This window comes from Nomascus leucogenys, chromosome 10, assembly GCF_006542625.1.
Source record: "Nomascus leucogenys isolate Asia chromosome 10, Asia_NLE_v1, whole genome shotgun sequence".
Taxonomy (NCBI): Eukaryota; Metazoa; Chordata; class Mammalia; order Primates; family Hylobatidae; genus Nomascus; species Nomascus leucogenys.
In genome coordinates, this window is record NC_044390.1 from 5,090,437 (window position 1) to 5,105,585 (window position 15,149).

The 15,149-nt window shown below is 45.8% G+C and overlaps 1 pseudogene across 1 annotated transcript; it reads right to left on the reverse strand.

The window, feature by feature from the left end:
- Positions 1-130: 130 nt before the first annotated feature.
- Positions 131-1,061, reverse strand: LOC101177596 (annotated as a pseudogene). The gene has a single exon (XR_001114162.2). The product of XR_001114162.2 is annotated as a tropomyosin alpha-3 chain pseudogene (transcript).
- Between the last annotated feature and the right edge of the window lie 14,088 nt (positions 1,062-15,149).

A 15,149-nucleotide genomic window follows, 5' to 3' on the forward strand; every position in this document is an offset into this window, starting at 1 on the left:
TAAAGACATTATGCATTATGCTCACATTCCCTTAAATGTTGTTTGCAAAGGTTCTCAGCCTCTAGCCCAGCTGGAATCTCCAGGAAGAGGCAGAGACAGTTTGGTGAAAAAGAGGCAGGGGAGGAGGGGGTGGCGAAAGGAGAAAGCAGCCTTCCAGTTAAAGATCAGCCCTGAGGTAAAGCTCAGCTTCAGGCAGGCTGGCCTCAAGTGGAGTCAGGGTCAGAGGGAGGAGCAGCACCAGGGTGGGTCTGGGGCATTCTACATCTCATTCAGGTCAAGCGGAGTCTGGTCCAGCATCCTGTGTGTACAGAGGTGTTCCTCTTTGGTGCATTTCAGTTTATCTTCCAAGTCATCAATTGTCTTTTCCAGCTTGGCTACCGATCTCTCAGCAAACTCAGCACGGGTCTCTGCCTCCTTGAGATTATCAGTAAGAATCTTCATCTTTTCCTCACATTTGTCTTCTTTTTGAGAGTACTTTTCTTCAGCTGCACTCAGACACTTCAGGTTCTGGTCCATCAGTCTGATCTGCTCATCCATCTCTCAATAATGGGATTCTGCCAGCTCAGCTCATTCCTCTGTGCATTCCATGTCTCCTTCAATAATCACCAACTTATGAGCCACCTCTTCATACTTCCTATCTGCCTCTTCTGCAATGTGCTTAGCTTCATTGAGTTGGATTTCCTGGAGTTCCATCTTCTTCATCTTTTAAGACCCAGATTTCAATAACGTTTATATCTCTCTCACTCTCATCAGCAGCTTTTCCTGCTTCTTCCAGCTTTTGCAGGGCAGTGGCCAGGCGCTCCTGAGCACAGTCCAGCTCTTCTTCAACCAGCTGGATCCTACCGTTCACGGAGGCCACCTCAGCCTCAGCCTGTTCCCGGGCCCGCCTTTCTCCCTCAGCTTCTCACTGGAAGCACTCAGCTCGCTCCTCTGCATCACCTGCCTGGTGCAGCAGAACCTGGATCTTGTGCTTCACTGCCTCGATGGTGGTGATCCCAGCCATGGTGCCCACCCAGCTACTGCTCATGCTCCGGTTCCTGCCTCCTCCATTCGGCACTGCAGCCTCCTGTCTGTGATTATGAATTTAAAAAGAAATTTTGAAAACTAAGATTTATCTCAGCCAGGCATGGTTGCTCATGCCTGTAATCCCAGCACTTTGGGGAGGCCAAGGCGAGTGGATCACCTGAGGTCAGGAGTTCAAGGCAGGCCTGGCCAACATGGTGAAACCCCATCTCTGCTAAAAGTACAAAAATTAACTGGGTGTGGTGGTGCGGGCCCGTAGTCCCACATACTCAGGAGGTTGAGGCAAAAGAATCACTTGAAACCAGGAGGCGGAGGTTGCAGTGAACCGAGATCATGCCACTACACTCCAGCCTGGGTGACTGTGTGAGATTCTGCCAAAACAAACAAACAAACAAACAAGCAAAAACAAACAAACAAAAAAACTAATATTTGTCTCAAACTGCAAAAAAAAAATAAATAAAATAAAGAATTGAAGAAGAAACAGAAATAAAATAAAGTAAATCTATTACACATGACAACAAAAGCACTTTTGATGTCCCTTTTGTTTTTTATTTTTTGTTTGCTTGTTTTTGTGAGATGGAGACTTGCTCTGCCACCCAGGCTGCAGTGCAGTGGCAGGATTTTTGCTCACTGCAACTACTATCTCCCAGGTTTAAGTGATTCTCATGCCTCAGCCTCCCCAGTAGCTGTGACTACAGGTGCACACCACCATGCCTGGCTAACTTTTGTATTTTTAGCAGAGACCAGGTTTCACCATGTTGGCCAGGCTGCTCTTGAACTCCTCACCTTAGGTGACCCACTTGCCTCTGTCTCCCAAAGTGCTGGGGTTACTGGCAGGAGCCACCAGGTTTCGATGTCCCTTTTAAAAAGTACTATGTAGACCAGGTGTGGTGGCTTATCCTTGTAATCCCAGTACTTTGAGAGGCCAAGGCAGGAAGATCCTTTGAGCTCAGGATGTTGAGCCCAGCCTGGGAAACATAGTGAAATGCGTTTCTACAAAAAATGTACAAAACTTGCCTGACTTGGTGGCTCATGCCTGTGGTCCTAGCTACTCAGGAAGCTGAGGTAGGAGGATCGCTTGAGCCCAGGAGGTTGAGGCTGCAGTTAGAAGAGACCACGCTGCACTCCATCCTGGGCGATAGAGCCAGGCCCTGTCCCAAAATATTAATTATTAATTAATTTAATTAAAAGTATCATGCAATAACAGAAAGTGATTTTTTTCCCACTTCACTGCCCCACTTCCTACCCCACCCTGCAAAAAGGGAATAGAGTAATTCACAACTGAATAAGTCACTGCCCTCTGGCTGAATAGGGATTCCAAGTGGAAGCTGACCTCTATGCCAAGATTTATAGAATGTACATGTCTTACAGATAAGAATTTTAAAATTCTCAATCTCATCTGTATAATTTAAACAAATTTTAAGTTATTAGATTATATACACAGAAGTCAACATGTCACAAGTAATCATATCCAATGAACTCACCCACTCATCTGAACCCAAAGTCCCCCACCCCTTTTATTCTTTAGAGACAGGGTCTCGCTCTGTTGACCAGGCTGGAGTGCAATGGCATGATGTCGGCTGAGAGCAGCCTGGACTTCATGGGCTCAAGTGATCCTCCTGCCTCAGCCTCCAGAGTAATTGGGAGCACAGGTGTGCACCATCATGCCCGGTTCATTTTGTTTATTTATTTTTCGCCAAGACGGGGGTCTCACTATGTTGCCCAGGCTGGTCTCGAACTCCTGTACTCAAGCAATGCCCTTGCCCCAGTCTCTGAAAATGGTGGGCTTACAGGAGTGAGCCACAGCACCGAGCCCCTTTTTCAGGTACCAGTGCAACCTCATATGCAAGAAGAACAAAAATCATTATTTCAGTTAGTTAAAGAAATTCCTGGAGTACAGGCTGAGGACAACCCACCTGGGTTAGCTGTAAATCATGCACCAGCAGTAGTAGAATTAAAACCAGAAGCAACTCCTGTTCGGGTTCATCAGTACCCAGTTCCCCAAAAGTCCGTACAGGGCATCTGCAAGCATTTAGAATGGCTCTATAAACATAAGATTTTAGTCCAATGCCAGTCACCTTAGAACACTCTGCTTTTGCCAGTTCAGAAGCCGTTGCCAGGGCCAGGTTCAAATGAATACAGGCCAGTGCAATATTTGCATGCTATAAACCAGGCCACAGTAACTATCCATCCAGTGGTACCCAACCCATATACTTTGATAGCTCTTATTCCAGCAAGTGCTAGCTTACAGTCTTAGACTTAAAGGATGCTTTCTTTTGTTATCTGTCTGGCACCCGTTAGTCAGCCTATCTTTGCATTTCATAAGGGAAAGAAGTGTCACAGCTCTCCTGGACTAGACTCCTACAAAGGTTTAAAAACTACCACAATCTTTTTTTTTTTTTTTTTTTTGAGTCAGAGTCTTGTTTTGTCACCCAGGCTGCAGTGCAGTGGTGCGATCTCAGCTCACTGCAACCTCTGCCCCCTCGGTTCAAGCAATTCTCCTGCCTTTGCCTCCTGAGTAGCTGGGATTACAGGCGCCTGCCACCATGCCTGGCTAATTTTTGTATTTTTAGTAGAGACAGGGTTTCACCATCTTGGCCAGTCTGGTCTTGGACTCCTGACCTCATGATCCAGCCACATGGCTGCCCAAAGTGTTGGGATTAGAGGCGCGAACCACCATGCCCCGTTCTCTCCCACAATCTTTAGAGAAACATTGGCCTCAGACCTCATGGTCTATATATACCCTGCCAAGTAACAACTGTGCCTTGTTGCAGTACATAGACGAGCTTCTTTTGCCCGCCCCAACCTGAGAGGACTGTTATCGGGGAACTCAGGATCTCCTCCATCTCCTATAGAAAGCAAGTTACAAAATATAAAAAAGAAAGCCCAAATTTGCCACGAAGAGGTTACATATCTAGGTGTCATGGTGAGCCACGAGGAACGCTGGTTTGGCTATGAGAAGAAGCAAGCCGATTGTGCACTTCCAACCCTGACTACCCGACGACAAATAGGAATTTTTAGAGGCAGCAACATTCTGCCGCATCTGGATTCCAAGTTTTTCACTGATGGCTAAGCCGTTATATGACGCCACAAAAGGAGGAGAAAAGGAGCCCGTCTTTTGAAAAACTAACCAAGAAATAGCCTTCAAGCAGATCAAGAAGCTTTAACCCAGGCCCCAGCCTTAAGACTATGAGACATAACTAAGCCTTTCTTTCTATATGTTCATGAACAAAAAAGAATGGCTATAGGGGCTCTGACTCAACTTATAGGATCATGGCATCACCCAGTGGCATATTTATCCAAACAACTAGACTCCGTGGTGTCAAGATGGCCTCTTTGCCTTAAGGCATTAGCTGCCACCATCTTGTTAACACAAGAAGCTAGCAAATTAACTCTAGGACAGCAACTAACCATCCGGGTGCCACACTGAGTCATAACTTTGATGGATCAAAGAAGGCACCATTAGTTATCAAACCTGAGGATGACTTGGTACCAAGGGCTTCTATGTGAAAACCCTTACACGACTTTAGAACAGTAAACACCCTAACCCGGCTATTCTGCTCCCAGTCGGACAGGCAGCTCCTCTCCATAACTGTGTCGAAACAGTAGACGAGGAATTCCCCAATGAGAAAGATCTTACAGACAGACCCCTCAGAGACCCCGATGATGTCAAGTACTTCACAGGTGGAAGTAGTTCTGTGCTAGAAGAGTTTGGACATGCCAGGCATGCAGTGGTAACATTAGACTCAGCAGTAGAGGCTCAGCCTCTGCCTACTGGAACATCAGCTCAAAAGGCAGAACTAATAGCCCTGACGAGAGCACTGTTGCTAGCAAAAGACAAGAAAGTCGATATTTACACTAATTCTAAGTATGCTTTTACTACATTGCATGTACATGGCACTATGTATAAAGAGAGACGACTTTTATCAGCTAGAGGAAAAGAAATAAAGTACAAAGAAGAGATTCTACAGCACTTAGAGGCTGTATAGGTTCCAGAAAAAGTAGCTATAATGCACTGCAGAGGGCACCAAAAGGCAAGGATGCCAGAAGCCAAAGGAAACAGAAAGGCAGACAGAGAGGCAAAGCGGGCAGCAATGATCAAGCCGCATTTTAAAGAGGAAGCCTTAGCTTTGCCTCTCCTCCCAGAACCTCCTCTCCAAGAGGACCCAAGTTATACTCCAAATCAAAGAGCCTGGTGTGCCAAGAAGATGTAAAATATATTAAAAGAAAGTGAAAGAAGTTCTTCTATAGGAGTCTAGCCATTCCAAAGATGTTAGCTCCTAAGTTTGTGAAGCAAATCCATCAAGAAACTCAAATAAGAAAAACAGCATTAGAAACATTATGTAGTGCCATTTTTTCTTTTCTTTTTTGAGACAAGAGTCTTGCTCTGTCACCCAGGTTGGAGTGCAGTGGTGCGATCTCGGCTCACTGCAGCCTCTGCTTCCCGGGTTCAAGCGTTTCTTCTGCCTCAGCCTCCCTAGTAGCTGGGATTACAGGCGCCCACCAAAACGACTGGCTAATTTTTTTGCATTTTTAGTAGAGATGGGTTGTCACCATGTTGGTCAGACTGGTCTTCAAATCTGGACCTCATAATCTGCCTGCCTCGGCCTCCCAAAGTGCTGGGATTACAGGCATAAGCCACCACGCTGGGTCACAAAAGTGCCATTTCTATGTGCCATGGCTCTCTGCTGTCACTCGAGACATTTGTGAACAATGATTAACCTGTGCTCAGAATAACCCACGACAGGGGCCCACTCAGCCCCAAGAATTCAAGAAGTAGGAGCCATGCGTTGTGAAAACTTACTTATAAACTTTACTGAACTGCCCCGTGCCAGAGGCTATGGGTATATGCTAGTGCTTATTTGCACCTTTTCAAGATAAGTTAAGGCTTTCCCCACCAGGACAGAAAAAGTGCAAGAAGTGACTAAAGTACTGATAAAAGACATTATCCCCAGGTTTGGACTGGCTCTACCTTTAAAGTCAGACAATAGGCCGGCATTTGTAGCTGAAATAGTGTAAGATTTTACAAGTCTGCTAAAAATAAAATAGAAGTTACACACAGCCTATCAGCCACGAAGTTCAAGGAAAGTAAAACGCATGAACTGGACAGTCAAGCAGCTACTGAAGAAATACTGCCAAGAAACTCCTCTGAGCTAAGATCAGCTCTTTTGTATGGTCCTCCTCCAAGTCAGCTGCACCCCCACCAAACAAACTAGGTATTCACCTTATTAGAGTTTGTTCAGTCGGCCTGCCCTAATCATAAGTCAAATTAAAGGTGATCTCCAAGAACTAGAGGAATTAACTTTAAGCAAGCAAATGCAGACTTTAAGAACAGCCATGCAAGAAGTCCATAACTGAATACGAGAAAGAATGCCTATAGGTCTCACAGATCCGGGACACCCCTTTAAACATGGAGACTCTGTTTAGGTTAAAAAGTAGAATCCAACTTCTCTAGGACCCATAGAGGATGGGCCCTATACTATAATCTTGTCCATTCCCACTGCTGTTAAACTTGCAGGAATCGTGCCTTAGATCCACCACAGTCAGCTGAAACCAACAGTTCAGGACAAGTGGACCAGCCAGCAAGACCCAGATCATCCAACTCGGCTGATCCTGAGATGAGACCAAGCTGCTGCTGAGGATGACAGCCCTGCTCTGGTCACTCTGGAGGCTGACCAGTCTATGCATGGCTGAAGCTGGAGGGGATGACAAGCCCTGCTCTAGTCACACACCGGAAGCTGACTAGTCTATGCATGGCTGAAGCTTGAGGACTCATCAAGCCGGTAAATGTGGTTAGAAATCTTAAGGCAGGTAGTTTTCCTTGTAATACTAACTGTTTTACTATTGTTCTGTCATCGTGGTCAACCTCCTCCCCCAGGCAAGGCCCTCTTCTGTCCTTGCTGGATGTGAATATGCTGTACATTGTTTTGCTGTTGTTACCCCCCTTAACCATGGTAGAAGAAGCATCTATAGAAGGGTGTCCCCACTGTACACATACTACCTGGTCAGGGAACAGGATAAGTAAGACTCTATTGCACCATACCTATTATGAGTGTACAAGGACTCGCTTAAGAACTTGTACTTATAAAGGCCAGACACGGTCGCTCATGCCTGTAATTCCAGAGCTTTTGGAGGCCACGATGGGTGGATCACCTGAGGTCGGGAGTTCGAGACCAGCCTCACCAACATGGAGAACCCCGTATTGAATAAAAATACAAAATTAAACAGGCATGGTGGTGCATGCCTGTAATCATAGCCTTTCAGGAGGCTGAGGCAGGAGAATCGCTTGAACCCAGGAGGTGGAGGTTGTGGTGAGCCGTGATCATGCCACTGCACCCCAGACTGGGCAACAAGAGTGAAACTCCATCTCAAAAAAAAAAAAAAAAAGGACTTGTATTTATAACCAGACCACCTACTCAGTTACTCAATTTGTGACCAGGAAATAACCAACCTTATGTATGTTATAACCCCAAGATTTCACCTGGTGAATAGTTTAAATTCGTACAAGGTCAAAAGAAAGTCGCCTCTTAAACCAAACCAAGGTCCCCCCCTTTTACCGATGGCCTATTTCTCTGTATTTTGATGCTTGTCCAACGTGTAATCCTATAAATTTCACCATTCTAAAGCCAGACTTACCCGTGTGGACTGCAGGTTACCCCATACATGTCTCCACACACCCCTACCCGGCAACCTACATATATGTTATCAAAAAGGAACCCGGACCAGCAACAATTCCGAGTCTTTAAATCATTCCATAAGCATGCAGACCAGAAGTTACCAGAGCATCATCCTTTAGCTAAAAGCCTGTTTGCTCGGTTAGCTGAAAACATTGCTAGCAGCTTAAGCATTTTCTCATGTTGTTTGTAGAAGGACTAACATAGGAGACCAATGGCCTTAAGAAGCAAAAGGGTTAATGTCACAAGATAATTTAACTCTAACTGACTCTTCCCTCAAACCGATGCCCACAAGTTCAAGCGCCTAGCTCTTAAAAACTTCTATTATCAGGAGATACTGGGTTGCTTGCTAAGGAACAGCTTTTACAGACTCACTAGAAGAATTAACTTAAGACAGCAATATTATAATAAAACACTAAAGAAAACTTTGTGGCAAGGAAAAGATGACTCCAGATCACCTCATCCAATCCATTCTCCCGTTTCTCTTCTCTAAACCACACCTAGTATCAGCTTGAAGCTCCAAATACCTGGCGAGCAGCCTCTGGTCTCTATTAGATCGTGGGCCACAGGCCTACTGACAGTTGCCAGGAAAATGGACAAGGGCTTGTGTACTTGAAACAATTAGACCATCTTTCTTCTTACTCCCACTGCAACAGGGAGAAACTTGAAGGTATCCTGTCTACAATAAAGTTAAAGAAAAAAACAAAAGATATATAAACATAAGAAAAGACATAAAAATGGAAGATTAGAGAGACACAGACTGGCCCCCTGAAAGACTAATTCAGTACACTAGGCCAGTTACCTGGGCACAAGATAAGTCATGAAGGTATCGCACCCCGATTTACACACTTAACCGTATCATAAACTTGCAAGCAGTACTTGAAATCATCACTAATGAAACAGCAAATGCATTAGACTTACTGGCCCAGCAAGCCACAAAAACGAGAAATGCCATCTACCAAAATAGATTAGCTTTAGACTACTTCCTAGCCCAGGAAAGAGGAGTATGTAAAAAGTGTAATCTAACTAATAGCTGCCTAGAAATCGGTGACAATAGGAAGGCTGTTATAGAAAGAACTGCCAGAATGAAAAAATTAGCCCATGTTCCAGTCCAGACTTAGACAAAATAGACTCCTGAGTCCATCTTTAGAGGCTGGTTTTCCTCCTTCAGTAGATTCAAAACCTTAATAGGAGTAGTTCTAGAAATACTAAGAATTGGTTTAATACTCCCTTGCCTCTTACCTCTCCTTGTTAAGAGCATTCAATCAACTATAGAAGCAATTGTGACCTAACAGACTACCACTCAGCTAACAGCTCTGTATAAATATCAGCCTGTGCTCTTTCATGAAGAACCCAGTAATAGTGATGCTTTCTAGTAAAATCTTGTTTATAAAAGGCATCTAAGGGAGGAAACTAAGGCAGAAAATTAAAAAACAAATATGCATTCATTCACTCCAAGAAAAGTAACGGGCAAGGCAAGGGTTAAAAAGAAAAGAACAAGTTTTACTGTGCCCAGCAAACTCACTTAGAGAACAGTTATAAGATAAGGCTGTTTGCGAAGTCAAAGCCAAAGGAATGGGCTCCAGACAGCCCCCCACCTTCCCAGAACAAGAGTGAAGAAGAAAAAAAAAAAAAAGGACAAATGTGTGTATTTAGCTGTTCTTGTTTTTCTTTCAACTCAGCTACGAAGCCACCAGCTATGGAAGGACACAAGTTATGCTATGCTATAGATTACGTGACCTATCATTATATGATTAACTGCTTTTATTCTGCTTCTGAAAGCAAAAAAACCCCACTCTGTGCTTGTAGAAATGCTCAGCTTTTTAGATGTAAATCCACTGGGCCGGTGCATATCTTAAATAAACATCCTCCTGTCTCCCCCATATCAGTCTCTCTCGTCCTCAGTTTCCCGCAACACCATCTCTGCGCCTCCTCTGCTCTCCCGGTTAAATTCTCTCTTCCCTGTTATAGCCCCCTGACCCCACTTTCTGGCAGCCTAGATCCCCAGGTGTCCTCCCTGCTGTGGTTCTCCCTCTGTTCTTGCCACCAGCACCACTCTGCTCTGTCTGCCCTGGCTCCAAATCCCTCCTCCTCTCCCTCACCCTGATGAGCCTCCCTCTTTGCTGCCTCTCTCCCTACCTTGCTGTCCTTCATCTCTCTGTACATCCAGCTTTTCTCTATATTTCTCCAGTTGCTTTTCTCCTTCTTTCTTATCGTTTTCTTTTCACTTTTGCAATCTCTTGGCAAATCCCTCACCATCCTCTACTTTGCCATCTGTTATGGGTCTTTCTCATTCTTCTTTTCTGTCTCAGGTTTTCTACTGCTCTCTGTCCGTCTCCTGATCCCTTTGGCCCATACAGTCAAAGGACGGTTTGGAATAAGACGCCTGCATCCCGGGGGAGCGCATTTTCCAGGGGCTGGAGCTGGGCAGGGAAGAACACCCCGTGTTACAGGACAGGCCCCAGGCACCTCCCCAACTCCGGCTCAGGGGAAGCGGTGACTGTGGAGGGGAAACCTGTGGAGCAGCAGGGCCCGGCACGAGGGAGGTGAAGGGGCGACAGCGACTTAAGACAAGGGTGGGGTCTGCAGGATCCTAGGATCAGGCAGAGGACGCGGCCTTTCTGGGACTAGGGCAGCGGCGCTGCGCTCCAGGGGCCGAAGAGGGCGAGAATCCACCTCTCGGGTGAGGACTTTAAAAAGCGCGGGGAGGGAGGCGTCAAAAAAAGGTTTAGAGCAGGAAAACTACAGGTTACAAAGTGTATACATTGTCTTATAGCAGAAACACCCGGGACGGGACCAGCCTCAGGGCGACCTTAAACCCAAAAGCAACCCCCAGACTCTCACGGGGTCGTCTCAATTTGCTCTGGGTGAAGAAAGACGGCTGAGAATTTCCAGGTTTATGGGGATCCCAAGTCCCAGGTACAGAAGCGCCGGGAACCTGGGAAGAGCAGACTTAATACAAGAAAGGGCGAAACTCACGCGCCGCGGTGGCACCGTCACTCCACGCTATCCGCTTCCTGGTCTGCGCGAAACTGCGCGCGCAGGACAGAAGCCAGGCCTGGGCGGGACCCGCGAGGTGGGCGGAGCCTGGACGAGGTAGGGGCGGGGCGCGAGGCGGAGAGACCTTGCGCTTTAGAACCGGCAGGGGGCGGGACCGGGGCGTGACCTGTGCTCCTCTCAGCCTCTCTCCTGGCACCTCTGTTTTCGGGTTTTGGAGGCGAGACCGGCCAGGAAGGCTGAGGCATGATTCAAAAGCCCTGGAATTGTCTGGAACGGGGATGCAAACTAAAATGTAAAATGCAAGGCCCTGCTTGGGCGGAACGTACGATTTCATGCCGACGACCACAGAACAGAATAGAAATCCTCTCCCTTTCTATTCTCCATTCACTCTGGAGGGCGAGTCCACTCTGTGCTCAGCTTCAGAGACTTCCCTAGGGCCACCGCCTGGGATGCGGGACGGAATGCTCAGGCCAGCGAGGGACGATCTGCTGGATAAATACAGCAAGGACGCGGGAGCGAGAGCGGGAGCCTGAGTTCCCAGCTACTCAGGAAGCAGCGGCGGGAGGATCGCTGAGCCTGGGAGTGCAGGCCAGCCTGGGCGACAAAGTAACACCCCCTCCCTCAGGGCTCCCTTCCTCGTCTCTCTCTCTCTTTTTTTTCCTTCATTTTCTTTTAACGTTTTAAAATAAAATATTGATTGTGTGAGATAGGGATCCAACATTATCGTTTTCCATGTGGATATCCAATTGGTTGTCTCAGCACATTTGTGGAAGAGATCTATTACTTTCTTTTATTTATTTACTTCTTTTCTTTTGTTTTCAGACAGAGTATTTCTCTGTCGCCCAGGCTGGAGTGCAGTGGCGGGATCTGGGCTCACTGCAGCCTCTGCCTCCTGGGTTCAAGCGATTCCCCTGCCTCAGCCTCCGGAGTACCTGCCATTACATGAGCGTGCCACCATGCCTGACTAATTTTTGTATTTTTGTAGGTGGGTTCACCATGTTGGCCAGGCTGGTCTGAAACTCCTGACTTCAAGTGATCCACCTGCCTCGGCCTCCCAAAGTGCTGGGATTACAGGCATGAGCCACCGCGCCTGGCCCCCCCAAAAATACTTTTTACTTCACTAATTGTTGAGAAAATATAACTGAAAACAAACAAAAAGTCTTCCCCCAAGTGAGAAATCATCTCCACGATGATAATAGAGAAAGAAATTGAAACCATTTCATTAATAAATAAGCCTTAGACCAGACTGTGATGCGAAATAGAGGCAAACAGCTAAGAGGTTGAAAAAAGAGAGAAAGAAACTTCACTATTCTATCAACCCATTAAGTACATGTTTTCAAGATAAACACTAATCAGTCCTCAGGGAAGAGGACTTGACAACAAACACCCTTTGTCACACATAGTTCATCCTGGCTCTACTTGGTAATGGAGGTGACCATCTGTGTCAGCTAACTAGCTTCATCCCGTGCAGGGGAAGAAACCCTAACCCATGTCTTTTTGGCAAGTGTGAGTTTCACAACATGGCGACAGGTGCCCTCTCTGATGAGGCTCCTACAATCCAACAGAAACTGACGTCAGCAGTAAATAATAAAATTTAGAATATATGATTAAGTATAGAGTTTATTTGAACACAAAGCGTGAGGATAGCCACCTGGCAACATCAACTCTAAATGAATGGGATCAGTGTTCCCTTAGGTTTCACACACAGGGAAAGACAGAGAAGCTTTAGAAGAATCACCACATTTTCAAGACCAGTGAATAGGGTGCAGCAAGTTGATTGGTTATGGATTGATACACTTCAACGAAGGTTACTTTATCACTTGATATAAAGGGACAATGATCCCAGGAGGTCTTATCTCTGGGGCTGCTTAGTCTTTCTAATTATTTACAGGAAAACTCTCTCTTTTTTTTTTGGACGGAGTCTTGCTCTCTCACCCAGGCTGGAGTGCAGAGGCATGATGTCAGCTCACTGCAACCCACACCTCCCGGATTCAAGCAGTTCTCCTGCCTCAGTCTCCCAAGTAGCTGGGATTACAGGCATCCGCCATCATATCCGGCTAATTTTTGCATTTTTAGTTGAGACAGGTTTCACCATGTTAGCCAGGCTGGTCTCGAACTCTTGGCCTCAGGTGATCTGCTCACCTCAGCCTCCCAAAGTGCTGGAATTACAGGTGTGAGCCACCGTGCCCAGCCTATAACTGGCTTCTTTACAGGGAATGCTATGCAAAACTTCTCATCAATCATCATCATATTCAATAGCATTGCTTTTATCAATATCACGGAAACCATTTTTCTCACTTTAACACTCTGCAGTCAACCCTCACAAATGCATCTGGAAGCCCTCATGCTGGACTTGTCCTCACCCTACAATCACCTGGGGGCAGGGTAGTTAATTGAAACAGCATGGATGTTTCCCCCGAGACCAACAGACAGACGCTATGGGGAGGGCACAGGTGACGGCAGTAATTAAACCTGACCATTTGATCTTGATTGGAAGCCTGGGCTTAGAGACTCTTAGCTAAGCACTGCTTCTCAAGCTTTAAGGTGAATATAAGTCATCCGGCAATCCACAACCCACTGTAATAACATTTGATTCTGCAGGTATGAGGTAGCGTTTATAAATTGGCATCTTTAACAAGGTCCCTGTTAATGCCAATGTTTCTCCCTTTGGACCCATTGTCAGAAGCACTGAGCTACAGAAGGCATGCCCAGCACACCAGAGCCCCTTACAAACAAATATCTGGTCTCAGCACAGATACTGTTGGTTCCCAGGGCAGACCATAAGTCACAGTCTTCGAAAGACACCTTCTTTTTTTTTTTTCCCCTTTCTTTTTTTGAGATGGAGTATCGCTCTGTCGCCCAAAGTGCTGGGATTACAGGCGTGAGCCACCACGGCTGGCCTGATAGGAGGGGTATAAAAGGAGCTTCAAAAGAGGTCGGTGCTCTACACCGAATGAAGGATGGAGGGTGATGGAAATGCCTCTATGTTAAAATGACACAAATGCTGCTGTCTTACTGAAGTTTGGTGCTTTCTGTGGGATAGATAATTTTCACTTTGTTCTGTGGCTTTGGTAAATTTCAGGAGTCTGAAATGATTGATTTTAGTGGCTTTGCTAGTGTTTTCATCTTTTGCAGAGGACACTTGGTTTCTTGTGGTTTGCATTTATCAATGTCAGAAGCTGATCTCTCTATTCAATCTTGCAGTTTTAAGTAATGCATTGAACAGTCACACAACAGAACGCTGAGCAGGAGAACTAGATTTCTAATGTATCAGAATGGCAGGCACTACATGAATTATTTTACAATAAGCCTGTGTCCTTTTTATTAACTGTTCAGTGGAGAGGTTTGGAGTCTATAAACTTATAATAAATGTGGCCTGTAAGAACTACAAATACTGGAAAGCTTCTCTGAGGATGTAATTTCTAATTTGATGAAGAAAACATTCTCTTTAATTAACTTGGCAAGGAGAAGGCTTCAATAAAAAGAAAAACAACTATGCCGGGGGCAGAGCTGGAGTGGAAATAAGATGGCGGACACTGGACATCATTGAAGGCATGGTGATGTGGTTTTAGTCCATGTGCCAAGAGCAAAAAGTTATTTAAAATATATTAGTTAGGGCTAGGTACAGTGGCTCATGCCTGTAATCCCAGCACTTTGGGAGACCAAGGTGGGTGGATCATATGAGGTCAGGAGTTCTAGACTAGCCTGACCCATATGGTGAAACTGCATCTCTACTAGAAATACAAAAAAATTAGCCAGGGCTGGTGGCATGTGCCTGTAATCCCAGCAACCTGGGAGGCTGAGGCAGGAGAATCACTTGAACCTGGGAGGCAGAGGTTTCAGTGAGCTGAGATCATGCCACTGCACTCTGGCCTGGGTGACAGGGCAGGACTCCGTCTCAAAAAAAAAAAAAGTAAAAATATATTAGTTATTGGGAAATATCAGCATATATAAATGTGTTTTCAGGTAAAAATGACAATAACCTCGATACAGACACATGGAAATATGTTAGGAAATTTTTTAAGGTGTTCAAGAGGGGGCTGTGAAATATAACTTAGTGATATTGGGGCATGATAATGGGAGAAAATATTTCAAACCATATATACCCTATCTGTGATAAGGAGTTTATATCCAAAATATATAAGGAACACCCACAACTCAAAAGCAAATATGGTAATAGTAATAACCCTATTAAAAATGAGCAAAGGGGCTGGGTGTGGTGGCTCACGCCTGTAATCCCAGCACTTTGGGAGGCCGAGCAAAGTGGATCACCTGAGATCAGGAGGTCGAGACCAGCCTGGACAACATGGTGAAACCTCATCTCTACTAAAATACAAAAATTAGCCGGGTATGGCGGCTAATCATGCCTCCCCGGGAGGCGGAGGTTGCAGTGAGCCGAGATCGTGCCATTGTACTCCAGCCTGGGCGATGGAGTGAGAATCCATCTCAAAA